Source organism: Hakea prostrata, chromosome 6, assembly GCF_041222555.1.
Source record: "Hakea prostrata isolate BN-2017 chromosome 6, UWA_Hpros_2, whole genome shotgun sequence".
Classification (NCBI taxonomy): domain Eukaryota; kingdom Viridiplantae; phylum Streptophyta; class Magnoliopsida; order Proteales; family Proteaceae; genus Hakea; species Hakea prostrata.
The window spans coordinates 36,195,117-36,215,677 of record NC_142605.1 but is presented as its reverse complement, the minus strand read 5'-3'; the positions used below and the strand labels follow the sequence as shown (position 1 = coordinate 36,215,677).

The 20,561-nt window shown below is 38.4% G+C and overlaps 1 pseudogene across 1 annotated transcript; it reads left to right on the top strand.

Moving 5' to 3' along the window:
• The first annotated feature begins 313 nt into the window (after positions 1-313).
• Positions 314-15,629, top strand: LOC149013730 (putative sucrose-phosphate synthase 1; annotated as a pseudogene). The gene is made up of 10 exons (XR_016174054.1): positions 314-6,723; positions 7,025-8,375; positions 8,480-9,053; positions 9,564-10,682; positions 10,880-10,978; positions 11,088-11,217; positions 11,298-11,389; positions 11,466-11,521; positions 12,043-14,007; positions 14,108-15,629. The product of XR_016174054.1 is annotated as a putative sucrose-phosphate synthase 1 (transcript).
• Positions 15,630-20,561: the final 4,932 nt, after the last annotated feature.

Sequence of the window (20,561 nt, the reverse complement as noted above, 5' to 3'; positions counted from 1 at the left end):
GCTATGGCTCCACAAGGCTTATGGTTACTTCTCCGAACGCTAGGATCTCGACTTAGGTTTTTTTTTTATTTTTTATCAATATTATTTTGCATTAATGGTGGTGTCCTTGGTCTGGGTCCCATAGATTTTTGTTCGTTGATGAGACTATCTATTTTTATTTTATTGTTTAATTAGTGTGTTGCGATTTATTGTCGAGTCCTTATTTAGGTGCGATTTTTGTTGTGTTTATACCCCTAGTTTGAGTGGATCTTTAACTAGAAGTCTTTTTAATCTTAGGGGCCTAGTATAGATTTCTCCGAGTAACGGTGGAGTTCCTTTTTTTGAGAGTGGTTGTTTGTAAAGTTAGAGTCTTAATTTTTATTAGAATTTTAATTTGAAGTTAATTAGGTTCCCTAGTCTTAGTCCTTTTTGTTTCTCAGTTTAAGGCTACAAATTGCAAGTTGAGTTGAAAAAAATTTGAAGTCTGGAGGAACCAAAGTCATGGCTTCCTTTGGAGGCGAATAGAGGATTTAAGAGTTGACCTTTTTCAATTTTTGCAGTCCTTTACAGGAGTGGCTGCCCTTAACCATCTCAAAGTAAGCGGAGACCATCCCAAACCTTGTCCCACATTAGCTGCAAGTTAAGTAGCACTACGAAAGCATTGCCCTACAAGCTCTCTAAACGCTAGAGTGGGTACCTGCAACCGTCGGCAAGAAGAATCACACTGCGGGAGACAACACCGGAGATGCGCAAGATAGCTTGGTGCCAGATTGAAAGACTACGTTCTTCACATTCTAATTTTGCAAGAAATCTGCCCAGGAACTTTTCACGCTCTTGCACAAGAGATGTTTCCTCCATTGCACTAGAAAATTCAAGGTTGGATCTTTTCCACAATCTTTGAGCACGTGCACATCAAACTCAACGCACCTGAGTGTTCTTTAAAGGGAGATTTTAAAGGCTTCATTTCTAGCATTCTTATACTACGAGAGTTTTTTTTTTCTAGGATAGTGCTGGTTGCAACCCTTGTGTTTCCCTCCCTCACATGACTGCAAAATTTCAACAGTCTTTTGCACGAGCAGCTTCCCTCGACCATCTCAAAGCAAGCGAAGATCATCCCAAACGCGGTCCCTGATTAGCTGCAAGGTAAGTTAGACTTTTGAAGCATTGGGCTGCAAGCTCTCTACGCCCTAGAGTATGTACCACCAACCAGCGGCAGGGAGAGCCACACGGCAGGAGACTGCACTAGAGATGCCCATGATAGTATGATGACAGATTTCGAGCACGTTGTCCTTGTATTGTCTGCGTATTCAAAGACTACATTCTTCTTTTCTCACATTGTTAGAAATCTGCCTGCTATCTTTTCACGCTGTTACACAATAGATGTTTCCTCCACTGCGCTAAAAAATTCGAGGTTTAATCTTCTCTACAAACTTTGAGCACGAGCATATTAAATTCAACATACCTTAGGGTTCTTTGAAGAGAAAGCTTTAAGGCTTCATTTCTTACATTCTTATGCTGCGGGAGTTTGATTTCTTGGATTGTTCCAGACGCAACACTTGTGGTTCTCTCCTCGCATGACATCGATATTGGAGGACGAGTTCACACCGAGGATCTCGTTTGGATTCGTTAAAATCAAATGATAGCTACAGACTTCAGGAGATGAACGCTTCAAGAAGGAGGAAATAAATGTAAACAGTTTGCTATGGCTCCACAAGGCTTATGGTTACTTCTCCGAATGTTAGGATCCCTGACTGAGGTTTTCTTTTTTATTCTAATATAATTTTGCATTAACGGTGGTGTCTTTGGTCTGGGTCCCATAGATTTTTGTTCGGTGATGAGACTATCTATTTTTATTTTCTTGTTTGATTAGTGTGTTGCGAGTTATTATCGAGTCCTTATTTAGGTGTGATTTCTTGCTGTGTTAGGATTCCCTAGTTTGAGTGGATCTTTAGCTAGAAGTCATTTTTAATCTTAGCGGCTTAGTATAGATTTCTCCACAGTAAATTATGGTGGAGTTCTTTTTTTATGTGAGTGGTTGTTTGTCAAGTTAGAGTCCTAATTTTTAACAGAATGTTAATTTGAAGTTAATTAGGTTTCCTAGTCTTAGTCCTATTTGTTTCTCAGTTTAAGGCTACAAATTGCAAGTTGAGTTGAAATTTTTTTTCGAAGTCTAGAGGAACCAAAGTCATGGCTTCCTTTCGAGGCTAATAAATGATTTAAGAGTTGACCTTCTTCAATTTTAGCAGTCCTTTACAAGAGCGGCTGCCCTTGACCATCTCAAAGTAAGCGGAGACCATCCCAAACCTTGTCCCACATTAGCTGCAAGGTATGTAGCACTATGAGAGCATTGCCCTGCAGGCTCTCTAAACGCTAGAGTAGGTACCAGCAAGCGTCGGCAAGAAGAATCACACCGCGGGAGTCAGCACCGGAGACGACCAAGATAGCAAGGTGGTAGATTGAAAGACTACGTTCTTCGCATTCTAATTTTGCAAGAAATCTGCCCAGGAACTTTTCAAGCTTTTGCACAACAGATGTTTCCTCCATTGCACTAGAAAAATTCTATGTTGGATCTTTTCCACAATCTTTGAGCACGTGCACATCAAATTCAACGTACATGAGGGTTCTTTAAAAGGGAGATCTTAAAGGCTTCATTTCTAGCATTCTTATACTACGGGAGTTTTTTTTTCTTTTCTGGGACAGCGCTGGTCGCAACACTTTTGTTTCCGTTCCCCACATGACTGCAAAATTTCAACAGTCTTTTGCGAGAGCAGCTGTACTTGACCATCTCAAAGCAAGTGAAGATCATCCCAAACGCGGTCCCTGATTAGCTGTTAGGTAAGTTAGACTTTGAAAGCATTGGGCTGCAAGCTCTCTACGATCTAGAGTATGTACCACCAACCAACGGCAGGAAGAAGCACAGGGCAGGAGACGGCACCGGAGAATCCAATGAAAGTATGATAACAGATTTTGAGCACGTTGTTGCTTGCGTATTCAAAGACTACATTCTTCTCTTTCTCACTTTGCAAGAAATCTGCCTCCTAACTTTTCACATTGTTGCACAATAGATGTTTCCTCCACTGCACTAAAAAATTTGAGATTTAATCTTTTCTACAAACTTTAAGCATGAGCATATCAAATTCAACATACCTCAAGGTTCTTTAAAGAGAAAGATTCAAGGCTTCATTTCTAGCATTCTTATGCTACAGGAGTATGTTTTCTGGGATAGTGCTTGACGCAACACTTGTGTTTCTCTCCCCACATGACATCAATATTCGAGGACGAGTTCACACCGAAGATCTTGGGAGGATTCATTAATATCAAATGATAGCTACAGTCTTCAGGAGATGAACGCTTCAAGAAGGAGGAAATAAATGTAAATAGTTTGCTATGGCTCCACAAGGCTTATGGTTACTTCACCGAACGCTAGGATCCCTGACTTAGGTTTTCTTTTTTTCTTTTAATATAATTTTTCATTATTGGTGGTGTCCTTTGTCTGGGTCCCATAGATTTTTGATCGTTGATGAGACTCTATCTATTTTTATTTTCTTGTTTGATTATAGTGTTGCGAGTTATTGTCGAGTCCTTGTTTAGGTGTGATTTCTTGTTGTGTAGGGACCCCCTAGTTTGAGTGGATATTTAACTAAAAGTAATTTTTAATCTTAGGGGCCTAGTATATATTTTTCCAGAGTAAATTTTGGTGGAGTTCTTCTTTTTTTGTGAGTGGTTGTTTGTCAAGTTAGAGTCCTAATTTTTATTAGATTGTTAATTTGAAGTTGAAAAAAACATTAGAAGTCTGAAGGAACCAAAGTCATGGGTTCCTTTGCAGGCGAATAGATTATTTAAGAGTTGACCTTCTTCAATTTTAGCTGTCCTTTACAAGAGCGGCTGCCCTTAACCATCTCAAAATAAGGGGAGACCTTCCCAAACCTTTTGCCACATTAGCTGCATGGTAAGTAGCACTATGAAAGCATTGCCCTGCAAGCTCTCTAAACGGAAGAGTACGTACCTGCAACTGTCAGCAAGAAGAATCACACTGCGGGAGACAGCACCGGAGATGCCCAAGATAGCGTGGTGGCAGATTTAAAGACTACGTTCTCGCATTCTAACTTTTCCAAAAATATGCGCAAGAACTTTTCGCGCTGTTGCACAAGAGATGTTTCCTCCATTACACTAGAAAATTCGAGGTTGGATCTTTTCCACAATCTTTGAGCACGTGCTCATCAAATTCAACGTACCTGAGGGTTCTTTAAAGGGAAATCTTAAAGGCTTCATTTCTAGTATTCTTATACTACGGGAGTTTTTTTTTCAAGGAAGGTACTGGTCGCAACACTTGTGTTTCCCTCCCCCACATGACTGCAAAATTTCTACAGTCTTTTGCAAGAGCAGCTGCCCTCGACGATCTCAAAGAAAGCGAAGATCATCCCAAATGTGGTCCCTGATTAGCTTCAAGATAAGTTAGACTTTGAAAGCATTGGGCTGCAAGCTCTCTACGCCCTAGTATATGTACCAACAACCATCGGCAGGAAGAAGCACACAGCAGGAGACAACACCGGAGATGCCCTTGATAGTATGATGACAGATTTAGAGCACGTTGTCCTTGTCTCGTCTACGTATTCAAAGACAACATTCTTCTCTTTCTCACTTTGTTAGAAATCTGCCTACTAACTTTTCATGCTCTTGCACAAGAAGAATCACACTGCGGATGACAGAAGATAGCATGGTGCTTGATTGAAAGACTACGTTCTTTGCATTCCAACTTTGCCAGAAATCTACCCGGGAACTTTAAACGTTGTTCAGAGATGTTTCCTCCATTGCACTAGAAAATTTGTGGTTAGATCTTTTCCACAATCTTTGAGGACGTTCCCATCAAATTTAACATACCTGAGGGTTCTTTAAAGGGAAATCTTAAAGGCTTCATTTCTAGCATTCTTATACTATGGGTGTTTTTTTTTCTAGGACTGTGCTGGTCACAACACTTGTGTTTCCCTCCCCCAAATGACTGCAAAATTTCAACAGTCTTTTGCAAGAGCAGCTGCCCTCGACCATCTCAAAGCAAGCGAAGAATATCCCCAACGCGGTCCCTGATTAGCTGCAACTCTGCAAGGTAAGTTAGACTTTGAAAGCATTGGGCTGCAAGCTCTCTACGCCCTAGAGTATGTACCACCAACCATCGGTAGGAAGAAGCACACGGCAGGAGACGGCACCGGAGATGCCCATGATAGTATAATGATAGATTTCGAACACGTTTTCCTTATCCTGCCTGCATATTTAAAGACTACATTCTGCTCTTTCTCACTTTGCTAGAAATCTAGTAGCTAACTTTTCTCGCTGTTGCACAATAGATGTTTCCTCCATTGGACTAAAAAAATTTGAGGTTTAATCTTTTCTACAAACTTTGAGCACGAGCATATTAAATTCAACATACCTTAGGGTTCTTTGAAGAGAAAGCTTCAAGGCTTCATTTCTTATATTCTTATGCTGCGGGAGTTTGATTTCTGGGATCGTGCCGGACGCAACACTTGTGTTTCTCTCCCCGCATAACATTGATATTCGAGGACAAGTTCACACCGAATATCTCGTTAGGATTCATTAATGTCAAATGATAGCTACAATCTTCAGGAGATGAACACTTCAAGGAGGAAATAAATGTAAACAATTTGCTATGGCTCCACAAGGCTTATGGTTACTTCTTCGAATGCTAGGATGTCTGACTTAGGTTTTTTTTTAATTTTATATATATTTTAATTTAATTTTGCATTATTGGTGGTGTCCTTGGTCTGGGTCCCATAGATTTTTGTTCGTTGATGAGACTCTATCTATTTTTATTTTCTTGTTTGATTAGTGTGTTGTGAGTTATTGTCGAGTCCTTATTTAGGTGTGATTTCTTGTTGTGTAGGGATCCCTTAGTTTGAGTGGATCTTTAACTAGAAGTCATTTTTAATCTTAGGGGCCTAGTATAGATTTCTCCATAGTAAATTATAGTGGAGGAAATAGTGTTTCAGAATCGGACTTGATTAGGTTGAGTCCGATTCCTGTTGGTTGATTGCAATCCTAGTTTAAAACCTTAATGAAGATGTTGTGATGCTGTTTGTGTTAAGAGAAACAAATGTAGGACTGCGGTGATGACATTTACAATGATTTCAGCATTTAAAGGTTGAGCAATAATTTTGTAATTTTGATGGGTTTGTGGCATGTACAATCAGCTTTCTGTTTCCTCAACCCATATGGTAAGCTTACCTACAGCTGTTAGGGGCATCCACTAAATAGAAATTGTGGTTTAATGGTAACAAAAATGTGTATATGCATGCCTGGGTGTCTGTATGTATGTGTAGCTGTGGGAAGGGTGTGAATTCTTGGTCAAAGTTTTTTAATGTGTTGACAAACATATATTTGTGCATGTGTGCATATGTTGCATGTATGTATTAAGTCTCTCTCGGTGTGTTTGTGAGTGGATTGTGTGTTTTGCTGCATTCCTTAGTCTGCATTCATACTGTGCTGCTGCTGCTTTTTTTCTTGTGAAACTGTTGTCTATGGCCTTGTTCAGACATTTTTGAGGTATGGAGGGATGAAGCCTGTTCATCTTGATATGTGTATATTTTTGGGCCAAGCTTTAAATGTGTACAGAGATAATTTCATGGACTCAAGGAGGAAAACATAATAGCTCCAGTTCTACAGTGACGCGACTATGGTTTGTTACTTGAAATGGGATTTCACCATTATAGGTATTCTGACATCATATTGGCAGTAAGTAACATTGCATGGCCTTGTTGCCTTTTGGTTCATATTGTTTTTGCATATTTTCTTACATCCCATATGTTTGATAGTGGGGAATCTGGCTCTTTCTCTTTTTAAGCAATCGGAATATCACTGCAAGAATACAGATTGATATTCCATTTGCAGGCCCCAAGATCGACTATAAATCCTTATTTACTACTGTAGTCTTTTGTCTTGATGTCAATCATCCATCGTTTCAATCGATTCTTGGAATTCAGTACCATTTTTGTGATTATTTTCTGAAAATAGCTACCTTGTGTCATTTGTGCAGCTTGAAGGAGAAGATGCACAACGTATGACTAAACACCGTCTCAAAAAGGTTACAGGGAAACAACTGGTGATAAGTCGGAAGATTTATCAGAAGGAAAGAAAAGAGATGTCATCAGCAAATTGTCAACTCATCGTGAAAGCAACATAGGAAGAATGCCTAGAATTAGTTCAACAGATGCTATGGAGATCTGGGCTAATCAACAAAAGGAAAAGAAAATGTTTGCTGTTTTGGTTAGGTATGGACTACCATTTTATACTGTTAACCTTCCTGTTGTGGTTAGTTAGCATCTACTTAATTTTCTTTTGGGTTCACTTCTCAAAGAATTGCATTCCAATTCGGCAAGTGATATTTCCAGCAAATGTATATCCATGGTTTGGTTCTTCTAGTATCAGTTGTGAATTCGGCATTTCTTATTGATCTTAGTTCAGAATTTTAAGATTTCATCTCCATTTAGAGTACTTTCCAGAGTTCGACACTCCAGATGTATTTTGTTTAATTTCTATGGAGATTAAATTGATGCAGGTATCAAAACTTAAAACTATGCTTATCTATATCATTAAGAAGCTTTTGGAGATGGGCTGTAAATGTTTCAGAGTTTTGGTGCTTCTATTTGCTTTTTGACTTGTCTTTCTGTTCTGATATTGGGTTGCTTCCCTTTTAATCTATTTAGCATGAGTGACGATTTTTTAACCATCTGTCTCCATGCCGTAGTCTACATGGCCTTATATGGGGTGAATATGGAGCTTGGTCATGATTCCAAATCTGGTGTGGTGGAACTTGATCGTGAAAATCTTTGTTGAGATGCTTATTGATGTACATCTGTGCAGTAATTTGTTAATGTTTTCATCCTGATTCAAGTATGTCTTCATTTTTTATGGTTAAATATGTTTTAGAACTTGCAAGGACTTTTGGAACCATGCCTGGAGTATATTGGGTTGACTTGTTGACTACAGTAGTTTCAGCACCTCATGTTGATTGGGGTTGTGTTGAACCACTGGAGATGCTGGCTCCTAGAAACTCTGATAATTTTTCAGATGAGATGGGAGAAAGCGATGGTGCTTACATTATCTGTGTACCATTTGGGCCAAAAGATAAATATACTCAGAAGGAACTCTTGTGGCCCTAATTCCTGACTTTGTCGATGGTGCCCTGAATCACATAATACAGATATCCAAGCTTCTGGGAGGACAGATTGGTTGGTCTGCTGCTATCCATCAACTTTTTCTCTTGGTTTTCTTCTTTCACCTTTACTCTTGCATGCAGGCATCTCCGACTAGGGCAGCAGCAGAGGAATACAAGATTGCAGAATTTGTGTTGGAGGATTTGGAATTTGGCTCGCCAAAACAAGCAGGTTTTTGCTCTTCCGTTGTTCATAGTTTAATATGTTTCCTTTGAATCTAAAGCTTTCATCAGATGGTGAAAAAGATGAATCTGGTTCCATGTTTGATGCTTTAGATTCTGAAGAAAATAATATCGACCGGAAGAGTTAGAGAATGCTGTCTTGGCTTGGTCAAAGGGTGTTTTTAACGACACGCACAATGATGGGAACATTGGGAAAGCATATCCTAACACCGTCAGTAAGATCTCATCATTCAGAATGATGAAACACATTTTTGTTATTGCTGTGGACTCGATACTAGTACAGATCTGCTTGAAAACATTCGGGTGGTCTTTGATGCTGCATGGCCTGTTAAGACTTCTGGAATTGTGGAGTTCAAATTGTCAACAGCACTGATCATATTTGAGATGCAATCTTTTCTGCTCTCAGGAGGACTGAGTGCAACTGGTTTTGATGTTTTCATCTGCAAAAGTGGTAGTGATATTTACTGTCCATCTTCAAGTGCTGAAGGTGGTCTTTCTGAGTTTCCTTTTGTAGTACTCAGACTAGCATTCACATATTGAACAAGGTTGGGGTGGGGAAGGGTTGCATAAGACATTGGTCAGTTGGGGAGCTTCAGTTGTGGATAAGAAAGGAGGAAGTGAAGAGCAAATTTATTGCTATGAATTTAAAGTGGAAAACCCAGCATTGGTAAATCTATTATCTTATTTAGTTATTTATTTCTCTTCAAATGAAGTAGTTAATATGAGTTATTAGCATTTAAACATGTGGAGGTTTCGAGGGCAAATTCTGTCTTAAAATTTTAGAAACTTGTGCTTTATTTTTAAATGCATGAGTGTGGAGTTGTTTGCACCTGTGATTTAATATCATGTGTATAATGCAGAAGAAAACAAGCAGACGAGACTAGCATTGATAATTTCAAATGATTGAAATGCAAACATCTAAAAATTCAGACAGAAATATGCAGTGTGGGATACTACAGTTAAAGATGAAATATGTATGGCTGGAACTTGGAAGTTAATTTCTAACATGAGCGGTGTTGTTTTCTGTATTCTGCTTTTTCCTGGTTTTATATCGATCAGCATTTGTGTTCAATATTTCTGAAAAGTGTGCAGTTTGGTCATTGCAAATTTGCAACCATATTGAATATTTAAGTCATTTTCCCTTTTTTCTTGTTTATTCTTTCTTGTGCTTCTACAGGTCTGTCCTATCAAGGAACTCCAGAAATTGATGAGAACTCAAGCTCTACAATGCCATGTTTATATATTGTCAAAATGGCACCAAGCTTCATGCAGTTCCTGTACTGGCTTCTCGATTTCAAACTTTGAGGTATTTGTGAATGGGTACCGCACTGATTTGGTCTTCCTCTCAACCACCGTGAATGGGTACCGCACTGATTGCTTTCATCTAGTGTATTTGATAACTAGAAAACCGTAATTTTCTCATGGATAACTTACATTTTACTTGTCACATATAAATATGTTTTCACTTTTCCTTCTATTATGGCTGTCCTGATTTTCTATCTTGATCTTTGTTTTTGGAATTGGTGAATGTGTTGTACGTTGAAAGCTATAAAGGTACTGGTCGCTCCTTATCATTGAAGCTTGTACAACAATTGGAAGCGCAGAGCCTGATGAATACCAAGAGCATTGATGGTAATCAATCTGGTATGGAAATATTTTCAACTTGATTTGTTCTAGGAGAAGTGACCCACAATTATGCATGAGCCGCTTAGACTAACTCAAATTCTAGTATTGGTCCAATTCTGCTGCTTCTACATTGCAGCCTATGGAAACCAAATAATTCTTTTCACTTCGTAAGAGGCTCCATCATGTCCACAGATTGGTAGGAATCAAGTGGCAGTACAAGGCAGACTCTATAGGGTGTTGTCAGAGATAGGTTATATTTTAGACGCCTCTCCTCCTTGTTTAGTAGCAGTCTTTCTTCATTATTAGATGGCCCATTATGAAATCATTCATAGGAGTAAAAATCAGATCAATCATTTTTATGTCACTCCATTAGCTTGAAAGCAACTGACCAGTCTCTACAACATGGTTACGGTACGTCTAACATCCCTGTTTTACTGCAAAAGCTTCTTGGTTGTTATTCTGATCATTATGTTTATCAGACGTGCCCACGATTTTATTAATGTGATTTATTTGTAGCTTCCTTACAAACTTTTTTCTGACTTCAGGATGTTCATGGAAGGTTTCGGACTGAATCTCATCCTGAGGCTGCTGGACGCTTTAATGAATGATGCAAAACATGTGTTGTAATTGATGATGAGCTAAATATCTTACCAATATCATCTCATATAAGGTCAATTACACCTGTACCTGTTATGGATGTATTCTTCCACTTTAAGCAGCTGAAGTGATTTGTTTAGTGCCATCTTGGAAATTGCTCTTTCTTTTAGCCTTAGTTAACTGGTTAGGAGCACACGCTTTCCATTTTACTAGTTTGATACGACAATGGTAATGAGAATATCTATGTGGCTCTCTTTTTATGATTTCAAGGACTCAGAAGCAGAGAGAGACTTGAAGAACTTGAAGGAACAACTAAATAACGATCCTCTTGTTGGTCCTCTTATTAAGAAGTGTTGTACATTAGATCAGGTGTAGGTTGCCATCATTTGAAATGCATTGAGCTCTTACATTCTTAATCATGTTACTGAAATTTGGAGGCTTTTCATTTTTTTCGACTGATTATTATTTTGTGTTGAAGGGGAAAGCTGTAATTACATCCTTGATACAATTCTAGACAACACACTTCGTTGTACAGTTGCTCTACTTGCTGGACGTGGAAAATCAGCCGCACTCGGTTTGGCAGTCGCAGGAGCTGTTGCTGCTGGGTGGTATGCTTGACTTAACAATGTTTGGTGCAATTCCTATTTTGTGTTTCCTTGGTTAACAATGTTGTTTCATTTTCTTTTAGGTATTCAAATATTTTTGTAACTGTGCCCAGTCCTGAAAACTTGAAAACTCTGTTTGAGTCATTTATAAGGGATTTGACGCTCTTGGATATAGGTAAACCCACCAGCTTGGAATTATGTTTGCATTTTTTGTGGTGTTCGGCTGGCTAAGTCTTATAAATGTCTACTAGGTTTTGGCGGAATTGAGTACTTTTATGAGAAGCGATTCAGGGCTTAAGGTGTTCAGGTTAGTGAAGCGATTCAGGGCTTAAGTTTTTGGAAGAAACGAATCACGTGCTTTTCTTTCTCTTTTTCTTTTTCGGGGGGCCTTGGGGGGGGGGGGGGATGGGATTGGGGCGATCTGCAGATAGGTAGCATTCAGTATGGATTTGTGCTGTCAAACTGAATAACAAAATTGAATATAATAGAGGGAGGACAGGATCTACCTAAACACTTTTAGATGTGATAATGGATTTTATTGTTTACAGTAATGTATTGCTGACATGTGTTTGCCATCAAAGACCAAACCTGAACTCTATTTTAGTTATTTTATATGGTTCCCTTCAATAGAGTTGTGATGTGATAATTTAGTTTAGTGTATTGCTCGCCAGGTATCCATTACAGTGTTTATGTCTCCCATTAATGCATTCTTTGTTGAATACTAGCAAGTGGCTTCTAGAATGTGCGTATCTGGGTCAAATCAATTTCCCATATTTTGTGCTTCATTTGTTGCTGTCCTGCTTACTGGACTAATATGTTTCGCCGCAGTTGAAGGATCTTCAAGTTTTCACTATTGTTCATGTTATCTTCCAACTCTCTGAAGACATCCCTTGCATTTCTGCTGTAGTAGTTGCTCTCCTTGCTGAGGTATGTCTGTTTAGAACAAATTTCTTTGTCTTGCACCAAAAAAAGATTAGTTCCACCTACAATCATCTAGAATTTGTTTTGAATTCTTACAGCTTGACTGTTCAGATGGAACGTGGGAATGGACTCATAAGCCTTCTCTTTATTGTGACTGTAACAGAAGATACTTATGTTATGTAAGACAATAAATTTTCCCTTAACCATAATACAACTGATACAAGAAGGAAGTTAAATCTGATCTTCTGAGTATTTGCTGTAAACTCAACTTTGCCGGCCTCATGCAGCTTCCTCCGGGTTCAGTCTTCACAGATTTTTTCATTCCTTTGGTAGTGAATGCAGGGTCATATTCCTTTTCTTTCCTTTTGTAAAAAGGAATAAAATCCACAAAAAGAGAAGCATAAAAGTGTGTTAGGGCCTGTTTGGTTACTTGAGTCTGTAGATTTCAAAAATCTAGAGATTTCAAATCTATAAACTTCAAATCTCTAAAGTCATGGTTCATAAAATTAACTGTTTGGTTAGCTTGAATTTTTTGGAATGAAATTTGTAGATTTATCCTAAAAAATATTTATTGAATTATGGTTCAAATGTTTAACGCTTAGATAGTAGGAATGAAATCTCTTGATTTCACCTCATACCCATAAATCTACAAATTCACGTTTTTAGTGTAAAAAGGTGAATCTTTAGATTTCATGAATCTAGGGATTCACACAACCAAACAGGTAAAAATCTCCCATTTGTGAATCTAGAGCTTTGAAATCTCTGGATTCACGTAACCAAACAGGCCCTTAGAGATTCCTGTTCTTAATACTAATTTGTTCCTGTATGGGGTCCTTTAGAGATTGATCTCTCACTGGTTTGACTAGGTTGGGATCGATTCTGCACTGCCTGATTAGGTGAGAATTTTGGAAATTATGGTGATTGAGTTGCACCAATTGCATATTGCTGTATTTTTTAGCTTTTATCTAAAACACAAGGAAGCACCACCCATTGCTTGTTATGGTGTCACACCTGTTAAATGTTATAGTTATTTGGTTCAGAGTGTTAAGTAACTTCAACAATGAGCTTTTGTGAAAGATTGGTTGTTACAGTTAATGAAACCATTTTAAAACTGGTTGATGGGGTCAGAAAGTTTTGCCAGGCTGGTTCAGAAAACTGATGACCACTTTTAATGCTCTGGCAACAAGGACCATGAAAACTTCCGAAACTGTTCTCGGTTGTGGAAACAAAGACGAAAACATCATGATTTTATTTGTAAGTTGTAACATCTTTTACTCCCATAGTTTGCCCATTTAAGTCAAGTTCAATAATTCTACACGTTGAGTGATGCATTGATTTTAGTGCTTCACTTTGTTATGCATCCAAGCGGTCGATGGCCCCTGGCCGCTTGGTGCCAATTCTTTCTAGAAGATACAATGCATATTATACACAGAAGCATTGCGGGGTTGGAGATGGAGCAACCTTTTGCTTTAAAGCCACCTTAACCCTCTGGTCATAAATCATGTTTCCTATGAAAGTCTTCAAGTACATGTGGATGATAGAATTTGTAGTAATTTACTTCTTTATTGCATAGTTTTTGTGGTTATGTATATTAAAAAACATATGTATTCTCGTATGAAGACATTTGGAGGCTTCAATTTTTTTCCCTTCCCCCTTTTTAAGGGTGCTTAATATGAAGATGGTAGATCGTAATTATTTTCTCTTATGATCAACAGCTACTAGATTTTCTTTGACCATTACCTTATAGAGTCTGTATATTAAGATAAGTGATGGTTTTATATGGTAAATCAGCCAAAGCATAAAATATATTACACACTGAAGGCTGTTGGAGGAAGCTTAACTGCACTTCCAGGGTTATCAGACATGATTGAGGTAAGTCGAGACTTTTATTATGATCTTCAATAGTCTTGGCAACACTTCTTTATGTTCATTTGTCAGCTTATTTTTCTAATTCTTTTATGCTATTTGTTAGCATACTGTCCAATCAATTGTCACAGACATGCTTGAGTGGCCCCCCACCGTATTGTAGTTCCAATTGGTGGTGTTCCCGTGGATACTAGGTAACATGAAAATCTACCATATTTAACTTGAGTCATCGTATTTCATTCTGTTGAATTCATATTCACGTCTTATTCCTCCACCAGAATTAGAACATTCATACTATCTAACAAGTTTGTTGAATAGTGAGAATTTTCATATTTTTCAATTTGCATGTCTGGAAAACAACCGGTAACTCATATAATTTGATTCGGAAAGCGGAAATGATATAGCAACTGATGAGCTTATGACGTTACTTTATTTTCTGCAATTAAAATATATAATTTCTGGATTTAGGGGGCAAAATATAACTGCTAGTTGGTTGCCTTATTTTTACTGTCATATTCTTTAAGTTCTGTATATTACCATGGAGCTCGCTTCAACCCTCCCACCCTCCAAGAAAGGTTTCTATTGATGCCCTCAGTCACTCAATAACTAAAGGTTTAATTTGGTTTCCCTGATACAACCATCATCTTTATATCTAGTGGTCTTTTAAGGATAACTATGCTAAATGATTATTAATCTGGAGATTTTTTTTTGGGGGGGGGGGGGGGGGGCTGCTCTTGTATCAAGCTCCATTTAGAGTTTTCCATAAAATAGACAGAAGGGGGAAATAAAGTTCTGCAGTTGATCTAAAAAATATTTAAAATGACTTCCTATAGAATATAGCTGTTTCTATTGTCTACTATTAACTATAGTGCTGTATGCAGCAGCAGCAGCATGCACGATGTACTTAACATCTTCTATGGTCAATCCTTAAGCAGGACTCCACTGAGGACAATTAAGCAGAAAATAAAATTTCTGAATACAGTACTTAAACCAGTAAATTGCATAGGAAAGTGGAAGCTATAAACGTCTCTCTTGTTCTCTAATTAAGGGAAAGAAAAAGGGCCAGCTCCTGTTTTTGCAGGGTCTGGCAAGGTTCAAATGTATGCTTATTATCTCCATTCTCAAGTCTAATCTCTTGCATTTTCCTTGGTACAACTGTTTTTAAGGCTTTGGTTTCTTTTTGCCTCCTTTTTTTTTGGGTGGGGATGGGAGGGGGAGTTTCCTTGGTGCACTTACTCTTCCATTATACTTTCTATTTCACCTTGTCTAAAGTACTTCAGAAGAAAGGTAACCTTTTGTTTAGTCCACAACAATTGTTTTGGGTATATATCACTCTCAAGGTGGATTGTGTTCTAGAGATTCTTCTTTATTTGCTACAATGCACATGATGCATTTTTCATGGGAGAGGGCTGGGCATGCTGCTAGCTTTTTCCTGGATCTAGTGGCTGTGCCCAATGGAGAGGGTAGGGGACGCGTGGCTGGACATGGTGTCCACATGCCTATCCTCATTTTCATTTAGTACCAACATTTTGCAAAGCATAGTTATGGTTCCTTTCCTATTACATTGATAGGATCGATTCCAGAAGTGGTTATTTCTTTTTTCTTTCCCCGCCTTTTCATCAATTCCTTTTCAGGTCTATAAAAAGGTTCTTCCCAGTGCATGAGGCTTCCGCCATGGCAAGGTCTGGGAAGAGACATACTGTACAGAGCCTTACCGTTACTTTTGCAATGAGGCTGTTTCCAGAATTCTTTTTCTCATGCCTAGATCCAGGTTCACAACCATTCCATAGGTGTGAGTTTTAACCCTATTTTTCTTTTCTTCCTTTCTGCTGTTTACTGTGCAGTGATTAAGAGCTTAGACCGCAAGGGAAGCTTCAAGTTACCATAGTTAAAGCAAATGACCTGAAGAATATGGAATTAATTGGTAAATCAGATCCATATGTGGTTGCATATATTCGACCTCTGTTCAAGTTAAAGACAAAGGTCGGCGACAACAACCTCAATCCTGAATGGAATGAAACATTTGAGATGATTGCTGAAGACAAGGAAAAAACAGTCACTTGTCTTTGAGGTTTTGATCAAAACTCACTCTAATCCATGACATTATAACTAGGGTATTGCTTACTTTCTTGCTGTAATCTACTTGGGTCTTCCTTATTTTGCTGGGTCGCTAGGAGGTTCCTATCACCTTTCTTCTCCAATTAGTTGTCCAGGAATCAATCGGTACAACACCTTTTAGGATATTCTTGAACTGTACAAAGAAGCATGAACTATCTGATACAGTGTAAGATAGTTATGGGCCTGTGGCATATGGGATATCAACTGTAATTAGTAGCACCACTACAACCTTTGAGTTATGTTTATGATCTACTAATTTAATGTAGGAGTCTCATGAGGTGAATCAGTGGTTTTAGCGGAAATATTTCCTCAGGAACAGAGGCTTAAATCAGGTCCAGAGCTGAGTTTACTTGGTCTGGTTCTTTGTTGTTTTGACATGGGCCTGTTTCAGGATCTGCTAGAAGTGTATCTAAAAGTTAGTAATTTAGCATCCCTAAATTAGTAACTTCTTGATGTGAACAGAAAAAAGAGGCCCAGCAGAAGCCACAAGAGCGCACCCCTCTTGGGTATTTTCTCCTTTTAGGTCGCCTTTCATTTATTAGTGTTTCAGTTGGATTCTAATCTGATCACAGAATACCAATTAGTTTCTTATTTCAGTTGAGGTTGTTTAGTTTAGTAAACAGTCCAAGTTTAGGTCAGCTAGGTCTTCTAAATTTTATTTTATTTTGAAGTCTTGTAAAGGCTATATATTTTCATGCCTACCTCTGGAATTCAGTTTTGATGAATAAAATTTTGAAGTATTGCAGCCAAGGAGGTATTGGCAGGGTTCCTTAGAGGGTAACCATGCGGTTGTCTAAATTTCTCTTTTTTAGACTTCTCAATTCAGTTGTGCAGTTCCAGCATTCATCGTCAGTCTTCAACCTGCAAATCTCGACTCAGATCAATCCCAGGTGAGGCCAACATCTTTTCAACCTATTGCAGCCCTCCCTTCCCTGTTCTGCTCTTGCACAAGATAGAATCCCCAAACCCTGCCATTGCAAACTACCTGGGACCCCTCCGTTACCCTGCACAGACCCCTAACCCCCTTTCCCACTCTCCTACGATCCTTCTAGGATAATTTCCCCACTTCCTCAGCCCTAGGATAACCCTTTTACTCTTCCCCGACCTCTCGGCCTCTCTGTTTATTGTGGCAAACCAGAAAAAGAAATGGAGAAGGAAGAAGAGAAAAAGAAAAGAAAGCAAGAAAGAGAGAAAAGACTTGGAAAGGTTCTCAAAGATCCACCCAAGAGTTCCCCATTTGACCAACCCTGCAACTGTTTCCTTCTCACCACAAGATTTTGGAAGTATACCTACTCTTCTTGGATCCCTTAGACCTCCAAAATTTACCCAATTAGAGATTCCCATAGCCTTTCAAAACCATCCAACCCAAGCCCTAAAACCCTAAAATTGCCCAAAACTGGAAAGATCTGAAATTTCTTACATCCTATCCTCCTTGGTTTATATCACTTCTTAGTATGGAGAGTTACTATTGTACTAGTGTACACTTGCATAAATAAAAGGGAGCCATTGTACAACAACAAGAAGAAGAAGCCTTATCCCAACTAAATGGGGCCTGCTACATACCTAAAAGGGTGGCCACTATAATTGCCCTTAATTTAAATGCTGTTTAAATTGATTTTCTTTCATTATGTCAAGTTTTAGTTTGTTTAGATACTTCAAATGGAGATCTGATGGTAAGATTTGCAGCTATGGGAGCTTATTAAAAATGAGATTCTAGAATAAGGTGGGTTCCTAGTTCCCATTTCCAACTTCCAACCAACAGTGGAAATCAGACTTGAAAAACTACACTAGCAGTTACCGAAGGGTAACGGCAGCAATCTGGTACCCAGTATTATGAGCAGAACATCAGTCTGAAACAAGAACAAAATCTGATCTCTCAAGAAAGATAGAACAAAAGAATCCAACCCAAGTTGACCCATGAATCAAGCTACAACTAGAAACTTAAAACTGTGAATAAGTAAAGCATTGGGTGTTGTTACCATATGGATGACCAAATCTGATTCCATGAAGATGAAGGGGAAATTTCACATTTAAACAAGTGTAGCATACATACAAAATGTGAATTATGTTTGTTTTTTTGTTCTTTCTTCTTGATTCTTATTTCTCAATTTACTAGTAAAGTTCCACATGCAGTGCACGGATAGCAAGTAGAACTGTAGGTGTTATTTCTTGGATGGTACCAAGAGAGTGTTTATAAAGAATAAATTAAAATAAACACTAATAGGATTGTACATTAATTCTTTTCTGTTTTAGAAATAAAATGTGAGAAGCATACCTAAAAACCTAATTTCAGGCTTTGGTAGTAGATGTGAAGCTTTTGAGCTTCTAATCCAACCCTGCCATGGATTGCTTGAGCCTAGATGCTTTGAGAATAACTTCATCTCTCTCTCTCGTGTGGTTTAGATGAGTTTGTGGAGAGTTTGGTGATGGCTAGCTTCCCCTATTCTTTCAAGGAGAAGTTGGATGATGGAATTGATGATGACGACGTTTTGAGGCTTCTCTTTGTAAATTTGACAATAAGGACTTGAAGATACTGTTAGGGCTAGCGGTAGAATGGCCACTGATATCAATAGGAAGTGTCATTGAATGTGAAACTGACTCACCTAGCAAGCGGTAAAATGTTAACTGAATGCTAATAAAATGCCCTTTTAGTGGGGCGAGCCTTTGTGCAACGGTGAAGTTGCACAATTGAAACCATCAGGTTGCAGGCTTCAAACATGGAAACTGACTCTGAGGTTGGACTATTCCATTTGTAATTTTGAATGATTGAGGGTGTCCTAGGTCTGGTTCCCATTGAGAACATAACCTTTTTTGCAAATACCGAAACCGTATTGTACCGTGTAAATTCGGTACGGTATGATTTTGGTTTTTTGTATTCAAAGTTGGTATCATTACCGAAACTGTACTGAATTACCGAAACCGTACCAATTGACACCATGGCTCCCCAGGGGCTTGTGGTTACTTCTCTGAATCTTAGGATACCTGACTAGGGTTTTTTTGTACTTTTGTATGATTGGTGGTGTCCTAGCTATAGATTCTAGTTCGTTGTCGGGACTCTAGATCTAATTTTATTTTCTCGTTTGATCAGTGTGTTGTGATTTAATGCCGAGTCGTTATTTAGGTGGGATTTCTGGTGTGTTTGGATCCCTAGTTTAAATTGATATTTAACTAGGTGTCATTTTTACTCTGAGAAACCTAAATAGATTTCCCAAAGTAAATTATGGTAGAGTTCTTTTTTTATGTGAGTGGTTAATTTAAGTCCTAATTATTATTAAAATGATGTTTTGAAGTTAATGAGGTTTCCTAGTTTTAGTCCTATTCGTTTATTATTTTAAGGCTACAAATAAAGACTCTAACTACTAAAATTGCAAGTGGAATTGAATAAAATTTCCGAGTCTGGAGGAACCAAAGTCATGGCTTCCTTTGAAGGCGAATATATGATTTGGGAGTTCGTCTTTTTCAACTTCAACAGTCTTTTGCAAGAGCGGCGCCCTCAACCATCTCAAAGCCAACGAATATCATCCCAAACGCGGTCCCTGATTAACTTCAAGATAAGTTAGACTTTTAAAGCATTGGGTTGCAAGCTCTCTACGCCCTAGAGTATGTACCACCAACCATCGGCAGGAAGAATCACACGGCAGGAGACAACACCGAAGATGCCCATGATAGGATGATGACAGATTTCGAGTACGTTGTCCTTGTCTTGCCTGTGTATTCAAAGACAACATTCTTCTTGTTCTCACTTTGTTAGTAATCTTCCTACTAACTTTTCACGCTGTTGCACAATGGATGTTTCCTCCACTACACTAAAAAATTCGAGGTTTAATATTTTCTACAAACTTTGAGCATGAGCATATCAAATTCCACATACCTCAGGGTTCTTTAAAGAGAAAGCTTCAAGGCTTCATTTCTAACATGCTTATGCTACGGGAGTTTGTTTTCTAGGATCGTGCCAGATGCAACACTTATGTTTCTCTGTCCACATGACATCGATATTCGAGGACTAGTTCACACCGAAGATCTCGGGAGGATTCATTAAAATCAAATGATAGCTACAGTCTTCAGGAGATGAACGGTTCAAGAAGGAGGAAATAAATGTAAACAGTTTGCTATGGCTCCATAAGGCTTATGGTTGCTTCTCCGAACGCTAGGATCCCTGACTTAGGTTTTTTTTTTAATATAATTTTGCATTATTGGTAGTGTCCTTGGTCTGGGTCCCATAGATTTTTGTTAGTTAACGAGACTCTATCTATTTTTATTTTCTTGTCTGATTAGTGTGTTGCGAGTTATTGTCGAGTCCTTATTTAGGTGTCATTTCTTGCTGTTTTGGGTCCCCTAGTTTGAGTGGATCTTTAACTAGAAGTCATTTTTAATCTTAGGGGCCTAGTATAGATTTCTCCAGAGTAACTTATGGTGGAGTTCTTTTTTTATGTGAGTGGTTG